At 37.3% G+C, this 19,025-nt stretch overlaps 1 protein-coding gene across 2 annotated transcripts in view; it reads left to right on the plus strand.

The window, feature by feature from the left end:
• Window positions 1–19,025, plus strand: part of TTC17 (tetratricopeptide repeat domain 17) — a 125,997-nt gene that overhangs the window by 101,648 nt on the left and 5,324 nt on the right. The gene's annotated exons all lie outside the window — the stretch shown is intronic.

A 19,025-nucleotide genomic window follows, 5' to 3' on the forward strand; every position in this document is an offset into this window, starting at 1 on the left:
CTTTTCTATTTATCATTCACAGAAGAACAAGCATCTCCATATCCTCTTTGCTTTAACTTTTAGAATAGTCATTATCCTTTGTTATTTCTTCAAAAGCCCATCTATACTCGTCCCCTTAGGGAGTTAGTTTACATTGCCATTAGTTACCACTGAGTGTTAGCAGATGACATAGGTCAGTCCCCATTTTAGAATTAAATCTGTATGCACTGTCACAACTCTCGGAACACCGCCCCAGGTGGTAGCCGAGGTTGCTCCCGCTGTGATACTCAGAAGCCTCTGCCACCCCAGATGTACCCCACGCAGCTGCCATTGCCAGTGCAGCCAGTTTGTGTGCCAGGTTGCCACATAGCCCTTTCTGACCTGTGCCCTGGTGCAGGGTAGTTCTCCCACTTATGTCCCCTGCTTCCCCAGCTAGGGGCCTGTGGCCGCCATGTCACGCTGATTAGATCTATGGAGAAGAGCCAACCCCACTGCTCCACCCTCATGTCTAGTCCAGCCCCAGTCACAAACACGGAGTCAAGCTCGTATCTCCTTCCCACCCCCTGCCAGGTATCAATGCCTAGTTTCACCTAGCTGCATCAACTACCCCAAGACAATGTCATTCTTGCCAGCCAGCCCACTTGCAGCTGTGCTTCTGTTCAGTTCCATTTCATGGACAGTGGGAAGGGGAGGGGGGGGGGGGGCAGTTTCTGTCAGCATAAGTTTGTCTCCAACTTTTATCTAGTCCCACAAGGGAAAGATTTATCCCCTATCACACAATGTCAATTTTTTTTTTTTTCTTTTCTTAAGTGGGCTCCACACAGGGCTTGAGCTCACTGAGATCAAGACCTGAGCTGAGATCAGGAGTCAGACTCTGGGAGAGTTGGCCCCCACTGAGGCTTCAGTTTCATCTGCATCTCCCTGGACATTCTCTTATGTCACAGTGCCTTGGCCATATTGAACCAAGGATATGAAAGTCCATTCTGCAGTACCCACTGCCAGGGGATTTAGAGCCAGTTAGATAAATATTTTATGCCCGCACAACTCAATAGGGCACTTACGGTCTTGCCTTCACTCAGGAGGACAGAATAGGAAACCCAGTAAGCCAGCAGTGCAGCTCTTTGTGTGTTTTTCCGAGTCCCCATAGCTTTCTGGCAGCAGTCTCGGGGACAGTTATCTGTCCCTTCCCCTAGGTGATAGCTCAGGGATAAAGGATTAAGACCGCATGAGTGAATATGGGAACAACTCTGGCTTAGAACTCTCAAGTTGTGCATAGGAATCAGTATCTTTTGCAATAGTCTTGTGCGCCTAGAGTCCAAGAGTTCCCACAAGGGACAAGAAACGACACACTCAGGAAAGGTCATAGTCCTCCCAGTCTGCTGCAGTTTATTCAGGTCATCTTTGCCATAACCAAGTTGCCTGGTAACATGGCTGGCATCGTACCTTTATTAGGTGTCCAGGGGAACACAGCTAAAAGGTTAACATGAGATTAGTTTCCCATGAATACACATGGGCAGGGTGTTAGGTTTTAGCATTATCAGGAAAGTAGTAAAATTAAAGTAAGAATTTATATTTTTAGTCTGGAGTAATTCAAGATGCATATTGCAATTTTTAGGCTAATTGTTAAAAGAACAGTTAAAGAATGTATAGTTAAGGAAAAATGGAACAATAAAAAACATTTGATCAATGAAGAAGCAAGAAAGGAAGTCAAAAGGAATATAAAATAGATATCTATAATATGTAAAATGTAAAAATGCATAAAATAAAATATAAATAGTAAAGTGATAAAGATAAGCCCAGTGTGTCAGTAATCATGGTAAGTACAAAAGGACTACGTATTCCAACTAGAGTACTAACATCAAACTGGGTTAAAATATTGGACGCGATTATGTGCTGTTCACAAGTAGCACACTTTTTAAATATTTTTTATTTTATTTTTTAACAAGTAATATGCTTTAATATATGAAATGGTTGAAATTGAAAGATGGAAAAAAGATATACAAACACTACACAAAAAATGCTGGTATAACTACACTATCATCAGACAATGTGGAATTTAAGGCAAGAATCATTGCTACAGATAAAAACAATTCATAATGATAAAGTGGTCAGTCCACCAGGAATATAGAAAACTGTATGTGTAACCAGTAGCATAATTTCAAGTTATATAAGACAAGCATTAAACACTGGCAGATCTAAATGGAGAAACAGATGAGTCTACAATCATAGCAGACTTCAACCTCCCTCTCAGTAGGTGGTAGAACTGAGCAGACAAAAAAATTAAAAATATAGACCATCTTGCTAATAAACAAATTTGACCCAATATATTTATATAATTTATTTAATAAACAAATCTGAGCCAGTATAATATATATAATATATTTATATATTTATATTTAATTTACATTAAATTGTGACAGAATTCTCATTTTTTTAAATACTTATTTTGAGAGAGAGAGGGAGACCGGGGGAGAGGCAGAGAGAGAGAGAGAGAGAGAGAGAGAGAGAGAGAGAATCTCAAGCAGGCTCTACACTGTCAGCGCAGAGCCCAATGCAGGGCTTAAGGTCACAAACTGTGAGATCATGACCTGAGCCAAAATCAAGAGGCAGACACTTAACCAACTGAGCCACCCAGGCGCCCCAGAATTCTCATTTTAAAAAATGCATGTGGACCAGGCACCTGGTTGGCTTAGTTGGTATAGAATGAGACTCTTGATCTCAGGTTCATGAGTTTCAGCCCCATATTGGGATGGAGCCAACTTAAAATAAATTTTTAAAAAATGCATATGGATCATTTACCATGTTGGTCATAAGCTGAGTTATAAATTAAGCCTCAATTAAAATTTAAAATATTGAAATAATTTAGAGCATATTTTCTAAACATAATTGAATTAAGTTTAAAAAAAATAAAGATCAGGGGCACCTGGGTGGCTCAGTTGGTTAAGTGTCCATTTAACTCTTTGGTTTCAGCTCAGGTCATAATCTCATAGTTTGTGGGTCAAGCCCCACATCAGGCACTGCACTGATGGTGTAGAGCCCGCCTGGGATTCTATCTCTCTTTGCTCGCTCTCTCTCTCTCTCTCTCTCTCTCTCAGTATAAACTAAAAAAACAAAGAAACAAACAAAAGAATAGATGGAAAATCCTCAGCTATTTTGGTGACATTAAGCAGTACACCTTTACATAACCCATGGGTCAGTGAAGAAAGCCCAAGCAAAATTAGAAAATGTTTTGAAATGAATGATAACAAAGCATATCAAAACTTGTGGGATGCAGCTAAAGCAGTGCTTGAGTGAAGTTTATAGCCCTTAAATGGATATATTAGTTAAAAAAATAAAAAAGACTGAAAATCAATGATCTATGTTTCTATCTCAAAAACAGAAAAAAGAAAAGAACAAGTTAAAACTACAGTGAGATATTTCTTGCCATGACATTGGCAGAAATCCAGAAGTTTGATAGACTCAGTGAGACTGTGGGGAAATTGGTATGGCCATGCATACATTGCTGGTGGAAATGCAAAATGGAATAACCTTTATGGAGAGACAAATTGTATCTAGCAAAATTATACATTCATTTACCTATGTAGCCAACTTTTGGGAATCTTTTCTAAAAGTACACTGGCAAAAAAAATGTATACAAAAATGCCTATGATAAGGCTCTTGATTATAGCCTGATTTGTAATAGCAGACTGGCAACACCCCAAATGCCCAGCAGAAGGAGACTGAATGAATAAAAAGTCCTCTGTGGATGTCTATTGGGTATGAACATCGACACAATGGAGTCTTCTACAGCTGTCAAAAATAATGAGGACAATTTCTTCCTTTCTTTCTTTTCTTTCTTTCTTTCTTTCTTTCTTTCTTTCTTTCTTTCTTTCTTTCTTTCTTTCTTTCTTTCTTTTGAGGAAGAGAGAGCACGTGTATGCATGCAAAGCAGGAAAGGGCAGAGGGAGAGAGAATCTTAAGTAGGCTCCACACTCAGCATGGAGTCCAGTGTGGGGCTCGATCTCACAACTGTGAGATTATGACCTGAGCCAAAATCAAGAGTCAGATGCTTAACCGACTGAGGCACCCAGGTGCCCCAAAGACAATTTCTGTTAAATCTCTGTGAAATAATCTCCAGGATATAGGCAGTGAAAAAGAAAAAAAAAAAGTGGAAAAAATCGTATCTTCAATTACTATTTTGCTTTTTAAATAATGGTGAGGTGGGGGGTGTATGCAGATATTTTAAAATGGAAGAGTAACTTTTAAAAATACTTTTCAATGGTTTTCCATAGAAGGAAGGTGGAAATAGGATAGGAAAGACTGAGCATGAAGCTAGATTTCCTTGAATCTACATTGTCTTTTCAATATGACTTTGGAAACAAATATTTTGTATAATTACAAAACAGATTTTAATAAGGCAATTCCTAATTAAAAGTAAAATTAAGTGAGCCCAACTATGTAGTCAATTGGTAGTATAACCACATCAAGAGAAACTATCCCAAGTGATTTTAAAAGACCCATTATTTGACTACCTCCCTAATGGGATTTACCCTAAACACAAAAGAAAACCTTATTCTGTTTTCAGTAATACATTTGTTAATAATATCGATATTGTCCTGAGATTGTAGGTGTATGCAATGCAAGATAAATGAGTAGTTTTGTTGGTGATGTTGAGAACTGGAGCTTGGGTTTGGGGGAAGGACATAAAAGTGTGAACATCTGTAGTCATGTTAAGTAAACATCTGTAGTCATGAATTGGAAATACTAGCAAGACTTTTTTGTATATTTGCACATTTCCTAACTTTATTTGCTGAAAAGACTAATATCATTGAGTAACCCAGTAGTAGTAAGCACACTTTGTACCTACATATTGATCTTTAGATACCATTTTCTACTAAAAGGAACCAGAATTCCTTGGAGAAATGGCTTCTACCAAGTCAGGGAAAGCAAAGAAGCTCCCATAGTCAACAAAGGTTGTGTCCGAAGAACTCAGAACCAGCTGGAATGTGTATCTCCTGTTGGCCAAAGATGCAACGCAGCACTTTGAGCAGCAAAAATCAACAAAGCAACTGCAGTAGATGAGACACATCACGTTTATTAAACTATATCTAAACTCCTGAATTCACCAGGAGGATTTTGTCTTAGACGATCCATGGGAACAGCTTGTTTTTTTAAAGTAAAAAGAAAGTAATAAGCATATTTCCTTCCCTTCTAAGTGAACTATACTTTGGGGTAAATGATTAATTGATGAGAAAAAGTCTTTTTATAGGAATATTCTAACTAGTAAACTAGAGTTGATAAAATTAGAATATTACAGTTTTGCTGCTCCTAATTAATTTATGGCAGTGAACATCACTGGCTACTCAATTCACAAATAGACGGTATGTGGGTAGCATTGGAAGTTCATGTTACCACCTGTGAAATGTTTTGCCCCCATTCCCTCCCCAGTAACTCAAATCTGAATCCAGTCAAGCCTCTAACTGCCAACTACTGGGAAATACAGGAGACAAAGGAGCATGTTAAATGGGTCCTTGAGGATACAATCAGCAGAGTCCAGTCAGTGGGAAACTACAGGATAAATAACCCTACTTCTTCTTCAAAAATTTTAAAAATTAGATGAAGATGAACCCTAGAGATCAAAAGAGATTTAACGAACACATTAACCAGTTGCAACATATGGACTTTATTTAGATTATGATTCAAACTATAAAAGCAAAACGCACTTTTGTAAGACAACCAGGGGAAATAGGAGTACAAGCTGCATGCTGATGATCTTAAAAAATAATTTTCAGTATTTTAGGTGAACTTTATTAATCTTATATTTTAAACGTGGTTTTTAAGAGGTACACACTGGAAAATTTACTGATGAAGTTATATGAAGTCAGGGATTTCCTTCAAATTAATATGGATGAGGGTTTAGATGAAATAGAGAGTGGCCGTGAGTTGATAAGTGTTGAAGCTGGCTGATAGGCAAGTGCATGGAAGTTCTACTTTGTATTTTATTTGAAATTTTTCATTATAAAACATTTAGGGGCACCTGGGTGGCTTAGTCAGTAAGTGTCCACCTTCAGCTCAGGTCACAATCTCGGGGTTCATGAGTTTGAACCCCATGTCAGGCAACACACTTACGGTGCAGAGTCCCCTTGGTATTCCTTCTCTCCTCTCTCTGTCCCTCCCCTGCTTGTGCTTCTTTCTCTCTCAAAATAAATGAATAAACCTTAAAAAAAAAAAACTTTTAAGAATGTTATCTCATAATGGGAGCAAACAGTGTATCAGAAATGAGTTTGTATACGTTGAAAAAAAAAAACCCTAAACTAAAAATATACTTATTTAGGTCAAATACTCAAGTGAGTGAATTAGATACCATTAAATAACCAGTGAATTGCAAGCTTTGTGTAAGAAATTACCTAAAATATTACAGACACAGGAAGATGAGTGAATCAGCAGATTCAGGAAATATGCTGTATTCCAAGCTGGATAAATAAAAGACATCCATGCACAGCTACATTATATATAGTAAAACAGCAAAGACAAAGATCATCTTTAAAAAATGTATTTCAGTCAGGGTACTGTCAGGAAACTGGAAACGACATTAGGTATTTCAGAAGAGCCAATTTAATTTAGAGAATTGATTACGTTTTTGTGGAAGGGTGAAAAAGAAAAAAGGAAACACCTCCTGGGGTAAGCCAGAGATACCAACTGCTGGGCCTGGCTCCCAGGCAGGCAGTGAGGTTTTCCAAAATCTAGGAGTTCATAGGAATTCTGGCAAGTGGAGCTTCTGCTTCTGAAGAGGGAGCACAGCCCGACTGTGAAGGGGTGTAGTGAGGCTGGGTCTTCAAGAGCAAAGTGCTGCTGCTGCTAAAATGACACTGATGGGAGCAACACGCAAACAGGAAGAAAAAAGTCCTTTCTCCCTCTTGCCTGCCAATTTCCCAGTGTGCACATCTGCAGAACCTAACAAGCCTCTAGCAAAGGAGAAACATGGTTTGCAGAGTTCCAGTCACAGTACCACAAAGCAGGCTATAAAATTTGGCATTTACATCTGATCACTTCATATGTATCACAGCATGCGTGCATGAATTTATTCATTCAAAAAATATGTAGTAAAGTCCCACTGTGTGCCAAATACTTTTTAAGTGCTTGGGATACATCAGTGAAGAACAATTTAGACAGAGATATCTGCCATACAGAGGAATGATGTTTCAAATGACAGCCTGTCATAGCAACATTCTAAGCCAGATGATAGGTTTTTTTTTTTAAGTTTGTGTATTTATTTTGAGAGAGAAAGAGTGTGAGGGAGAGGGGCAGACAAAAAGGAAGAGGGAATCCCAAGTAGACTCTACACCACCAGCATAGAGCCTGACACAGGGCTTGAACTCACGAGCCGTGAGATCATGACCTGAGCCAAAATCAAGAGTCAGATACTGAACCGACTGATCCAACCAGGTGCCCCCAGGTGATAGTTTTGAAAGGATACTGTGCCCCCCTAGAATTGTGTGCCTTACAGTGATAGAATAAGAAAGGTATTTCAAAATAAAAAACTGGTAATAGTTTACTACCAAGAGTCCTACCTCAGGGAACTTCTCTGTATGAAAGCCAAAGAAGGATTGTCTCAGGCAAAAGATTTGCTAAGCAAATAAAATGATGTAGGCATGCAAACCCAGACAGACACTGTCTGTAGAAAAGGATAATTTGTGGGATTTTAAGAGAAATGACTAAACTAAAATACTGGACAAAACAGAACGTACATTTGAAGGTGGAGTAACCAGAGTCAAGGTGTTCAAAGGCTCTCTTCATGTTGAGGAGTGAGTTAATATATTGCTTGGACTTTAAGTTAAATAGAGTGAAGATTTATGGTTAACTATTAAAAAGAATGCACAGGGGCGCCTGGGTGGCGCAGTCGGTTAAGCGTCCGACTTCAGCCAGGTCACGATCTCGCGGTCCGTGAGTTCGAGCCCCGCGTCAGGCTCTGGGCTGATGGCTCGGAGCCTGGAGCCTGTTTCCGGTTCTGTGTCTCCCTCTCTCTCTGCCCCTCCCCCGTTCATGCTATGTCTCTCTCTGTCCCAAAAATAAATAAAAAAAAAAAAAAAAAAAAAAAAAAAAAAAGAATGCACAAATCCCAAACCTGTGAGGATAAAATTATGAAGGTAGAAAGGGGAGGACCAAAAAAAAAAAACAAAAAAAAAACTTATGCAAGAAATGACAAAATGGAGGAGAAAAGGCGCAATAAAGAATCAGAACAAGAGCAACAAAAAAAATTGATAAGAACCAATAGAATCCAAGAAGTAAACAGTCTTAAAATCTGTAATGGAACAGTCACAATAATGTCAAATTGGAAATTTTTAAAGGAGCTACATGTTTTAATAAGAGCCATACCTAAAACATAAATGTTGGAAAAAATGGGAAAAGATATACCAGATACATACTAATCAAAAGTGAGTAGATACATTAATTACCTGAAAAAAACATATTTCAAAACAAAAAATTATTAGGGGCAGAGGAAATGACTATGTAATGATAAAAGATTTAGTTCACCAGAAAGATAATAGCAATTCTAAACTTAGCATACCCAATAACCTCAAAATACATAAAGCAAAAAAAGATTGCTCTACTGAAAGAAATTGACAAATACCAGCATAAATACCTTTCTCCACTATTGATGAGCCAATCAGTGTCACAATCTATATTCATGAAGTGTGTTAATCTGTGGTTTTCTTTGCTTGTAATACTTTGTTTAATTTTGTTCTTAGGTTAATAATGACTTTGTATAATGAATTGGGAAGTGCTCCCTTCACCTCATTTTTCCAGAACAGTTTATAGAGAAGTGCTATTATTTCTTCCTTAAATATTTGATAGAATTCAGCAGTGAAACCGTCTCGGCCAGGATTATTTGTGAGAGATTTCTAACAAATTCAATTTCTTTAGTAAAAGTATTCAATTATCTCTTGAGTGAGTTTTATTAGTTGTGTCCTTAAAGAAATTATTCCACTTCATCTAAGTTGAATTTATGGGCATAAAGACGTTTGTAATATTTTTTTTCTCATTTTCTTAGTATCTGTGGGATCTGTAGTAACATACTTCTCTTAATTCTGATATTGGTACTTAGTGTCTTTTCCCTTTTTTTTTTTCCTGATCGGACTGACTAGAAATTTATCAATTTTATTGATCTTCTCAAAAACCAAGAACTCAAGGTTTTGGAGCCATTGATTTTTCTCTGTTGTTTTTTATTTTCTCTTTCATTGATGTCTGTTCTGTATTATTTCCTGTCTTCTGCTTGCTTAGGATTTAATTTGCTGGGGTTTTTTTAGTTTCTTGATGTGGAAGCTTAGGTTATTGGTTTGAGCCCTTGCTTTTCTAATGTAGGTGTCTGCTTTAGCTGCCCATCACAAATTTTGTCATATTTCATTATCATTCAATTTTACATAGTTTATAATTTTCCTCCTAATTTCTTCTCTGATCTGTAAGTTAGTATGTTCTTTGGGTTTCCAACTATTGGGCATTTTCCAGATCTCTTTCTTTAATTGATTTCTAATTTAAGCCCATTGCAGTAAATGAACATAGTTTGTATGACTTAAATTCTTTTTAACTTATTCAGACTTGTTGTATGACCCAGAATATGATCTCTTGGTAAATGTTCCATGTGCATCAGAAAAGAATACTACTGTTAGAGTATGCTAGAAATGTCATTTACGTCAAGTTGTTTGATAATATTATTGTTTGTGTCTTCTTTATCTTTACTGATCTTTTTGTGTAATTCTTCTATCAGTTATTGAGAAGCATGTTGAAATCTACAACTATAATTCTGAATTTGTCTTCTCTCAGTTTTTGATTCTTGCATTTTCAAGTTCTTTTTTTTTTAGTTTTTATTTAAATTCCAGCTAGTTAACTTATAATATAGTATTAGTTTCAGGTGTACAACGTAGTGATTCAACACTTGCATGCATCACCTAGAGCTCATTGCAACAAGTGCCCTCCTTAATACTCAACACCTATTTTCCCCATCTTCCCACCCACCTCCCCTCTGGTAACCATCACTTTGTCTCTATAGTTCAGAGTCTATTTCTTGATTTGCTTCTCTCCCTCTTTTCTTTTCCCTTTGCTCTTTTGTTTTGTTTCTGAAATTCCACATATGATTAAAATCATATGGTATTTGTCTTTCTCTTTCTTATTTTGCTTAGCACAGTATACACTAGCTCCATCCTTTTTGTTGCACTCTAACATTTATTTATTATTGTGTAAGCAGAACTGCACAGAGTGTTTACATGACTCACTATATGCTATCAGAATCAGCTGTTGATTTATCGACCTTGTAGAACCGAGGTCTCACTGTTATTCAACATAGTAGTAGAAGTCCTAACCTCAGTAATCAGACAACACAAAGAAATAAAAGACATCCAAATCAGCAAGGAGGAAGTCAAACTTTCACTCTTTGCAGATGACATGATACTCTCGATGGAAAACCCAAAAGATCCACCAAAAAACCTGCTAGAACTGATCCGTAAATTCCGCAAAGTTGCAGGATATAAAAATCAATGTACAGAAGTCAGTTGCATTTCTATCAACCAATAATGAAACATCAGAAAGAGAAATCAAGGAATTGATCCTATTTACAAGTGCACCCAAAACCATAAAATACCTATGAATAAACCTAACCAAAGAGGTGAAAAATCTATACACTGAAAAAGTACGGGAAGCTTATTAGAAATTGAATAAGACACAAAAAGTGGAAAAATATTCCATCCTCATGGATTGGAAGAACAAATGTTTTTAAAATGGTGATACTACCCAAAGCAATCTACATATTCAATGCAATCTCTATCAAAATAACACCAGCATTCTTCACAGAGCTAGAACAAACAATCCTAAACTTTGTATGGAACCAGCATAAGACCCTGAATAGCCAAAGCAGTCCTGAAAAAGCAAACTAAAGCTGGAGGCATCACAGTTTCAGACTTTAAGCTGTATTACTAAGCTGTAATCATCAATACAGTATGGTACTGGCACAAAAACAGGCACATAGATCAGTGAAACAGAATAGAAAACCCAGTAATGGACCCACAAACATATGGCCAACTAATTTTTGACAGAGCAAGAAAGAATATACAATGGAAAAAAGACCGTCTCTTCAGCAAATGATGTTGGGAAAACTGGACAGTGACATGCAGAAGAATGAACCTGGATCACTGTCTTGCACCACACACACAAATGAACTCAAAATGGATGAAAGACCTAAACGCAATACAGGAAGCCATCAAAATCCTAGAGGTGAAAGCAGGCAAAAACCTCTTTGACTTCAACTGCAGCAACTTCTTACTCAACATGTCTCTGTAGGCATGGGAAACAAAAGCAAAAGTGAACGAATGGGACCTCATCAAGATAAATAAAAAAAGCTTCTGCACGACAAAGGAAACAATCAGCAGAACTAAAAGGCAACTTATGGAATGGGAGAATATATTTGCAAATGACATATCAGATAAAGGGTTAGTATCCAAAATCTATAAAGAACTTCTCAAACTCAACACCCGAAAAAATAATCCAGTGAAGAAATGGGCAAAAGACATGAATAGATACTTTTCCAAAGAAGACATCCAGATGGCTAACAGACACATGAAAAAGTGCTCAACTTCACTCATCATCAGGGAAATACAAATCAAAACTTCACTGAGATACCACCTCACATCTATCAGAATGACTAACAACTCAGGCAGCAATGACAGATGTTGGTGAGGATGTGAAGAAAGAGGATCTCTTTTGCACTGCTGGTGGGAATGCAAACTGGTACAGCCACTCTGGAAAACAGTATGGGGGTTCCTCAAAAAAGTAAAAATAGAACTACCCTACGACCCAGCAATTGCACTACTAGGTATTTATCCAAGGGACACAGGTGTGCTGTTTCGAAGGGGCACATGCACCCCAGTGTTTACAGCAGCACTATCAACAGTAGCCAAAGTATGGAAAGAGCCCAAATGTCCATTGATGGATGAATGGATAAAGAAGATGTGGTATATATATACAATAGAGTATTACTTGGCAATCAAGAAGAATGAAATCCTGTCATTTGCAACAATGTGGATGGAACTAGAGTGTATTATGCTAAGCAAAATTAGTGAGAGAAAGACAAATATCATGACTTCACTCATATGTGGAATTTAAGATGCAAAACAGATGAACATAAGGGAAGGGAAGCAAAAATAATATAAAAACAGGGAGGGGGACAAAACATAAGAGACTTAAAATATAGAGAACAAACTGAGGGTAGCTGGAAGGGTTGCAGGTCGGGGGAAGGGCTAAACAGGCAAGGGGCATTAAGAAGAACACTTGTTGGGATGAGCATGGGGTATTCTATGTAGGAGATGAATCACTGGATTCTACTCCTGAAATCATTATTGCGCTTTATGCTAACTAGGACGTAAATTTAAAAATAATAAATAAAAATAAATTTTAAAAATTTTAAAAAGTACCAAGTTCTCAAAATATGCTATCTTACCCATAGTAAGATCTTACCCGTATCTTACTATATAAGAAATATGCTGTTTTACCCTCAGTACTAAGCTATAAGTGTCCTATATTTTTACTAAAACATCCAACTTAGACTTCTTTTGATTTAAGCTGTGTGTGTGTGTGTGTGTGTGTGTGTGTGTGTGTGTGTGTGTGTCAATGGCTATTTGGTATCCATGGTAATGCTTCTTTTTTTCTTTTAATTTATATATATATGTATTTTTAAATTTTTATTTAAATGCAAGTTAACATGAAGGGTAATAATGATTTCAGGAGTAGAATTTAGTGATTATGTAAGCATTTTTAAGTTCTATTATTAGGTGCAGAAATCAATGAAATAGAAATCACCAGTCCAAAAGTTGTTTCTTTGAAGCACTGTTCGGGCAAAATTAATCAAGAAAAAATAAAGCATAAATAACCAAGATTGAGGTAAAAGGGAACCATAGCTACAGCTAAAAAAATAAGACAGTGATAAAATTACCAATTTTATGCCAACAAATTTGAAAACAATTGTAAAGAAGACAAATTTCTAGAAAAATGTAATTACCCAAATTGATTTGGGTATTATAACTCAAATGAAAGCAGTGTCTTTAAAAAATCTTCTCCAAAGAACACAGCAAGGTCTATTGATTTTATATGTGAATTCTACCAAACTTTTGAGAATTACACTATCTCAATATAAACAGACTCTTCTGGACAGCAGAAAAGGGAACAATTTCCCAATTCCTTGAGATGAGACTACTGTAACCTTGAAAGCAAAACTAGGCAAAGACATTATGCAAAAGAAAAGTAATACACTAAGGTCACTTATAAACATAGGTATCAAAACCATAAGCCAAATATTAACAGACTAAATCCAATTGCGTATGTTTTTCTTTAACAAGGTGCACCTTGATCAAGTTGGGTTTACCCCAGAAATACAAAACTGGTCTAACTTTAGGCAAACCTTGTATTTCATCAACCAAATTAAAGAATTATGAAATTATTTCAATAGATTGCATTTCTGCAATACCATCCATGATATAAAGCTAATGCAAATTAAGAATAGACCAGGACTTCCTTAATCTGATGAGAAGAATCAACAAAATATCTACAGCAAAGATGAATCTTAATAGGGGAAATATTTAAAATAATTATTTGAAATCAGAAGAGAGAATGCCCTCCATCACCACTGTTTTTTCAAACTTGTATCAAAAGTCCTAGTGGGGCACCTGGATGGCTTAGTCAGTTAAACATCTGACTTCAGCTCAGGTCCTGATCCCGCGGTTCGTGAGTTCAAGCCCTACATCCAGCTCTGTGCTGACAGCTCAGATCCTGAAGCCTGCTTCAAATTCTATATCTCCCTTTCTCTCTCTCTCTCATAAATAAACATTAAAAAATTTTAAAAAGTCCTAGCAAGTACAGTAAATCAAGAAAAAGAAATTAATGGCATAAATATTAGGAAGAAAAAACCCAAAATCTTATTGAGAAATGATGTGATTACCTACATAGCAAACCCAGAAGAAGCTACAAATTTTTAGAACTAACAGCATTTTTGGGGTGCCTGGGTGGCTCAGTTGGTTAAGCCTCCAACTTCGGCTCAGGTCATGATCTCGCGGTTTGTGAGTTCAAGCCCCGCATCAGGCTCTGTGCTGACAGCTGTGTCTGTGTCTTCCCCCTCCCTGCCCCTCCCATGCTCATGCTCTGTCTCTCTCTGTCTCTCAATAATAAATAAGCATTAAAAAATTTTTTTAAAGAAATAACAGCATTTTTGTCAAGATGGCTGCCTATAAAGTCGATAAAAAAAACTGCATTTCTATATAGCAGCACAAAGTATTAGAAAACATAATTTTCAGAATGTATTTCCATTGTTACAAAAATATAAACCTCCCAGTAGTAAATCTAACAAAAATTGGTATGCCTTGTCTGCACAAAGTGATAAAACTTTATTGAAAGGCATTTTAAAAGAACTAAATAAGCAGAGAGATATATAATGTTCATGGATAAGACAACACACATCATAAACATGTCACTTTTCCCCAGTTTGATTTATAGAGTCAATGCTGTTATAATCAAAATAACAACAAGCTTTTTTTTTTTATGACACTTGAAAAGCAGACCTTTATATGTATATGGAAGGGTAAAGGAATAGACATGACACTCAAAAAAATTAGGGTGTGAGAATTGCCTCACCTTTATGAAAAATTATAAAGCAAGACCTAATGCCATGTGCTCAAGGATAAACAGAAATGATGACCAGGAGGAACTAAATAGAAAGCCCAGAAGCCGACTCTGACACACATGAGACCGTGGAGGATCAATAGGGGGAGAGGGGGTTTTGCAGGAAGCTGTGCTGGGCAGTGCTGAGCTAATGCCATCCTCACCTCATCACTTAGCAAAGGAATCCCATGAGTATCAAGGACAGAACTTTAAAATTTAGAGTAAAATGGGGCACCTGAGGGGCGCCTGAGTGGCTCAGTCGGTTGGGCATCCGACTTCGGCTCAGGTCACGATCTCGCGGTTTGTGGGTTCGATCCCCACGTTGGGCTCTGTGCTGACAGCTCGGAGCCTGGAGCCTGCTTCGGATTCTGTCTCCCTCACTCTCTGCCCCTCCCCCACTTGTGCTCTGTCAAAAATAAATAAACGTTAAAAAAAATGTTTTTTTAACTAGAGTAAAATGTAGGAGGTGATCTTTCTGGCCTTGGAGTATAAGATGATTTCTTAAGCTATAAAAGCACAGACTAGAAGAGAAAATATGAATAAGTTCAACTATTTTTAAAGTTTACATTTTTGTAAATTGAAGACATTTTTTTAATTAGAAGACAGAGTGAGAGAAAAAATGTATAACATATTCAACCTACAAGGACTGATATGCAGAACATGTAAACAAATTGATGAGAAAGATAAATAATAAAATGGAAAGATATATAAAAGATATTAACAGACATTTCACTGAAAAAAAGATGTGTACGGCCAATAAACACCAAGAAACAATTTTCAGTCTCACTAATGATCAGTAAATGCAAACTAAGACCACAGTTAAGATGCTATTTTACCCCCACTGATGACACCAAGAATTAGAAAGGATATAAAGCAAGAAGCACTCTTAAACATTGCTGATGGGATTATAGATCGTCATAACACCTTTAGGGAACACTTTCACATTCTCATGTTATGTTGGACATTTGCATATCTTGTGAACCAACAATCCTACTCCTGGATATCTACTCTACACTGGAGAAATTCTGCACTTTTATTTGCAACAGGAAATGTAAAAACAGGAAGTAACGGGGCGCCTGGGTGGCGCAGTCGGTTAAGCGTCCGACTTCAGCCAGGTCACGATCTCGCGGTCCGTGAGTTCGAGCCCCGCGTCGGGCTCTGGGCTGATGGCTCGGAGCCTGGAGCCTGTTTCCGATTCTGTGTCTCCCTCTCTCTCTGCCCCTCCCCCGTTCATGCTCTGTGTCTCTCTGTCCCAAAAATAAATAAAAAACGTTGAAAAAAAAAAATTTAAAAAAAACAGGAAGTAACTCAGAGCCCCCATCTACAGAAAATGGATAAATACATTCTAGTATATTCACCTAGTGGACATTTAACCGTGCAGCAAAGCTGTTGAATGAGCTACAAGCTATACACAACATGGATGAATTTTAGAAATAGTGTTGAGTAAAAACTTCAAGTCCCAGAAGACTCCTTACAGTATTATACCACTGTTATAATGCACAGGAAGAAGCACACTAAGTATTAAATATTGTTGAAGCGTGTGTGTGTGTGTGTGTGTGTGTGTGTGTGTGTGATGGGACAGTGTTTAAAACAGCAATGAATAACAGACCCAGCATTTAGGGTAGTGTGTGCCTCTGGAGAAAAGGCAAGAGGATGGAACAGGGAAGGCACACACAGGTACATGCAAGTTCATTCTTCACTTAGGTGGTAGCTTCTGGGATATTCATTATTTTATGCTTTATAGCATAAGTATATATTTTTATATGATTACTATGTATACATGTAATTATATAAATATGTTCTTTTGTATGTGTGAAATACTGGCATTAAAGAAAGATCATTTTAGTTTTTAAAAAAGAATCCTTTCGAGGAGCCAGTCAACAGGATCAAATCACTGAGGGGAGAATAAATCAGGCAGCTTCAGATTTCTCTGCAGCAGTCATCCAAGCCAAGTAGCAATGGAGGAATGCCAACACATTATTCAAGGGAAGAAGGAGCCATGGTTTTGTATCCAACCAGCTGTCCTTCAGGTATGAAGGCTGCAGACAGAAAGTTTTGAACACATATGATTATATTAACTTGCTAGGGCTACCGTAACAAAGCACCACAGACTGGGTGCCTTAAACATTTGAAATGTGTTTTCTCACATTCCTGGAGGCCACAGGCCCAGGATCCAGGTGCTGACAGGGTCGGTTTCCTCTGAGGCCTCCCCACTTGACTTCAGATGGCTAGCCTCTCACCGCCCCTCCACAGGGTCATCCCCCTGTGCACACGACCCTGATGTATCTCTTCCTCTTCTATAAATCCTTCATAGAAACCCAGTGGTGTTGGATTAAGACCTCACACTGACGGCCTCATTTTAACTTAATTACCTCCTTAAAGACCTTCTGTCCAAATACAGTTCTATTTTGAGGTACGAAAGGTTGAGATTTCAACATGAATTTTGGTGGAGCACGATTCAGCCCATAACAAAAATTGCAAAGAATATTGTTCCCATCAACAGTATTGGGCTGAACCTCAGCCAACCACAAGATGATTGGGGAAGCCACACAAAAGTAATGTCAATGACCAATGAATATATTTAACTGCAGAACCAATTGGAAAACAAAAGTGGGAAATAGAGTGATAGAACAGAATATAAATACTATATGCCCTGACAATGAAGAATGATAAAATTACCAAAAAATTAGACTGGAAGAAAGAAAGAAAGTAGAAAGCAGGGTAAGTTTTCTGATTGCTTCATCTGTATTGGCTGGAAGTCCATCCATCAAAAGGAAAATCCAAAATGAGACCTAAATTAAGTACTGAAATTTTGTGTATGGTAGAGGTAGCATCTTGGTGTGGGAGGAGGGATGAATTATTCATTAAATATTATTGGGACAACTTAGTAGCCATCTGGAAAAAAATAAAATTGGAGCCATATCTTTTCTTAAACACCAAGTTAAATTTCAAATGGATCAAAAATTTAAATGTGAAAAATAAGGGGCACCTGGGTAGCTCAGTCGGTTAAGCATCCGACTTTGGCTCAGGCCATGATCTCAGGGTTTGGGAGTATAAGCCCTGGGTCAGGCTCTTTGCTGACGGCTCAGAGCCTGGAGTCTGCTTCAGATTCTGTCTCCCTGTCTCTGCCCCTCCCCTGCTCGCTCGCTCTCTCTCTCTGTCTCTGTCTCAAAAATAAATAAACATTAAAAAAAAATTTAATGTGAAAAATAAAACTATAAAAGTTCTGGGGAAAAAAACATGGTAAAATTTATTGATAATCTGAGGCCTTCTCAGCAACAACTGAAAATCCAGAGACCATCCAAATTAATAAGCTGAGCTACGCAGAAATCAAAATCTATATAACAAAAAGCACCATAGGTCCAAAAGTGGACTTCAGAAAACTGAGAGAATGTATCTGTAATTCATATCATAGGCAGGGAACTAATCTCTCTAATAAATAAAGAGCTTTTTCAAATAGAGAAGATAAAGACCTCTTAACAAAATATAAGAGCAGCTACTTCACAGAAAGGAAATACAAAGGGCTGTCAAACATGAAAGGATGGTCAGTTCCATTCATAAGAAGGGAAATGCAGATTTAAACCACATTCTTTACCTCTCAAAGAGTCCAAGAGTTTAATAACAGACTGTGGTGAGGCTATAACAAAACAGGGACACATGTATTTCTGGTGAGGAATTGTTGCAGTCCTATGGAGGGCAGTGTGATGGTATCTATCAAAATGACATGTGTATTCCCTTGTCCACATCTGGAAATGTATCCTACAAATTCACGGGCACAAATGCAAAACTATACCTAAGGTTATTTTTTCAGTGATGTTTGTAATAGTAAAAAATTGGGGGAGAGAGGAGTATTCATTCATAAGGATCTAGTTAAATAAATAATGGAACATCCATACAATGAATAATAATGCAGCTGATAATAAAAGAACGAGGAGGCTTTCCATACACTGATGTGGCGAGAACTCCAAGGTGTATTGTTTAGTGAAGAAAACAAAGTGCAAGTGAATGTTACCTTTTATATAAGTAATATGTGACCTCATATGAAAAGATGGGAGTATCAGCCTGTATTCATATTTGCTTATATAAAGCGTAAAGAAACCCTGGAAAGTTACATAGGAAACTAAAAATACTGTTTACTTGTATACAATAGAGACAAGAATGCGAAGGAGACTTTTCACTGTATAACTTTGCATACCTTCTGGTCTTTGAAACATGTAAATAAGTTACCTGTTCAAAAACTTAAGTAAATTTAATTCCAAAAGATCATGGGCATGAAACATAGTTCTGCTATTTAATAGTTGAGCGGATTGGGACAAGACAATCTCTTTGAGTCATAGTTTTCTTATCTATAAAAGGCTGTAATATCAGTA

The sequence above is a fragment of the Neofelis nebulosa genome, chromosome 10 (genome assembly GCF_028018385.1).
Source record: "Neofelis nebulosa isolate mNeoNeb1 chromosome 10, mNeoNeb1.pri, whole genome shotgun sequence".
Taxonomy (NCBI): domain Eukaryota; kingdom Metazoa; phylum Chordata; class Mammalia; order Carnivora; family Felidae; genus Neofelis; species Neofelis nebulosa.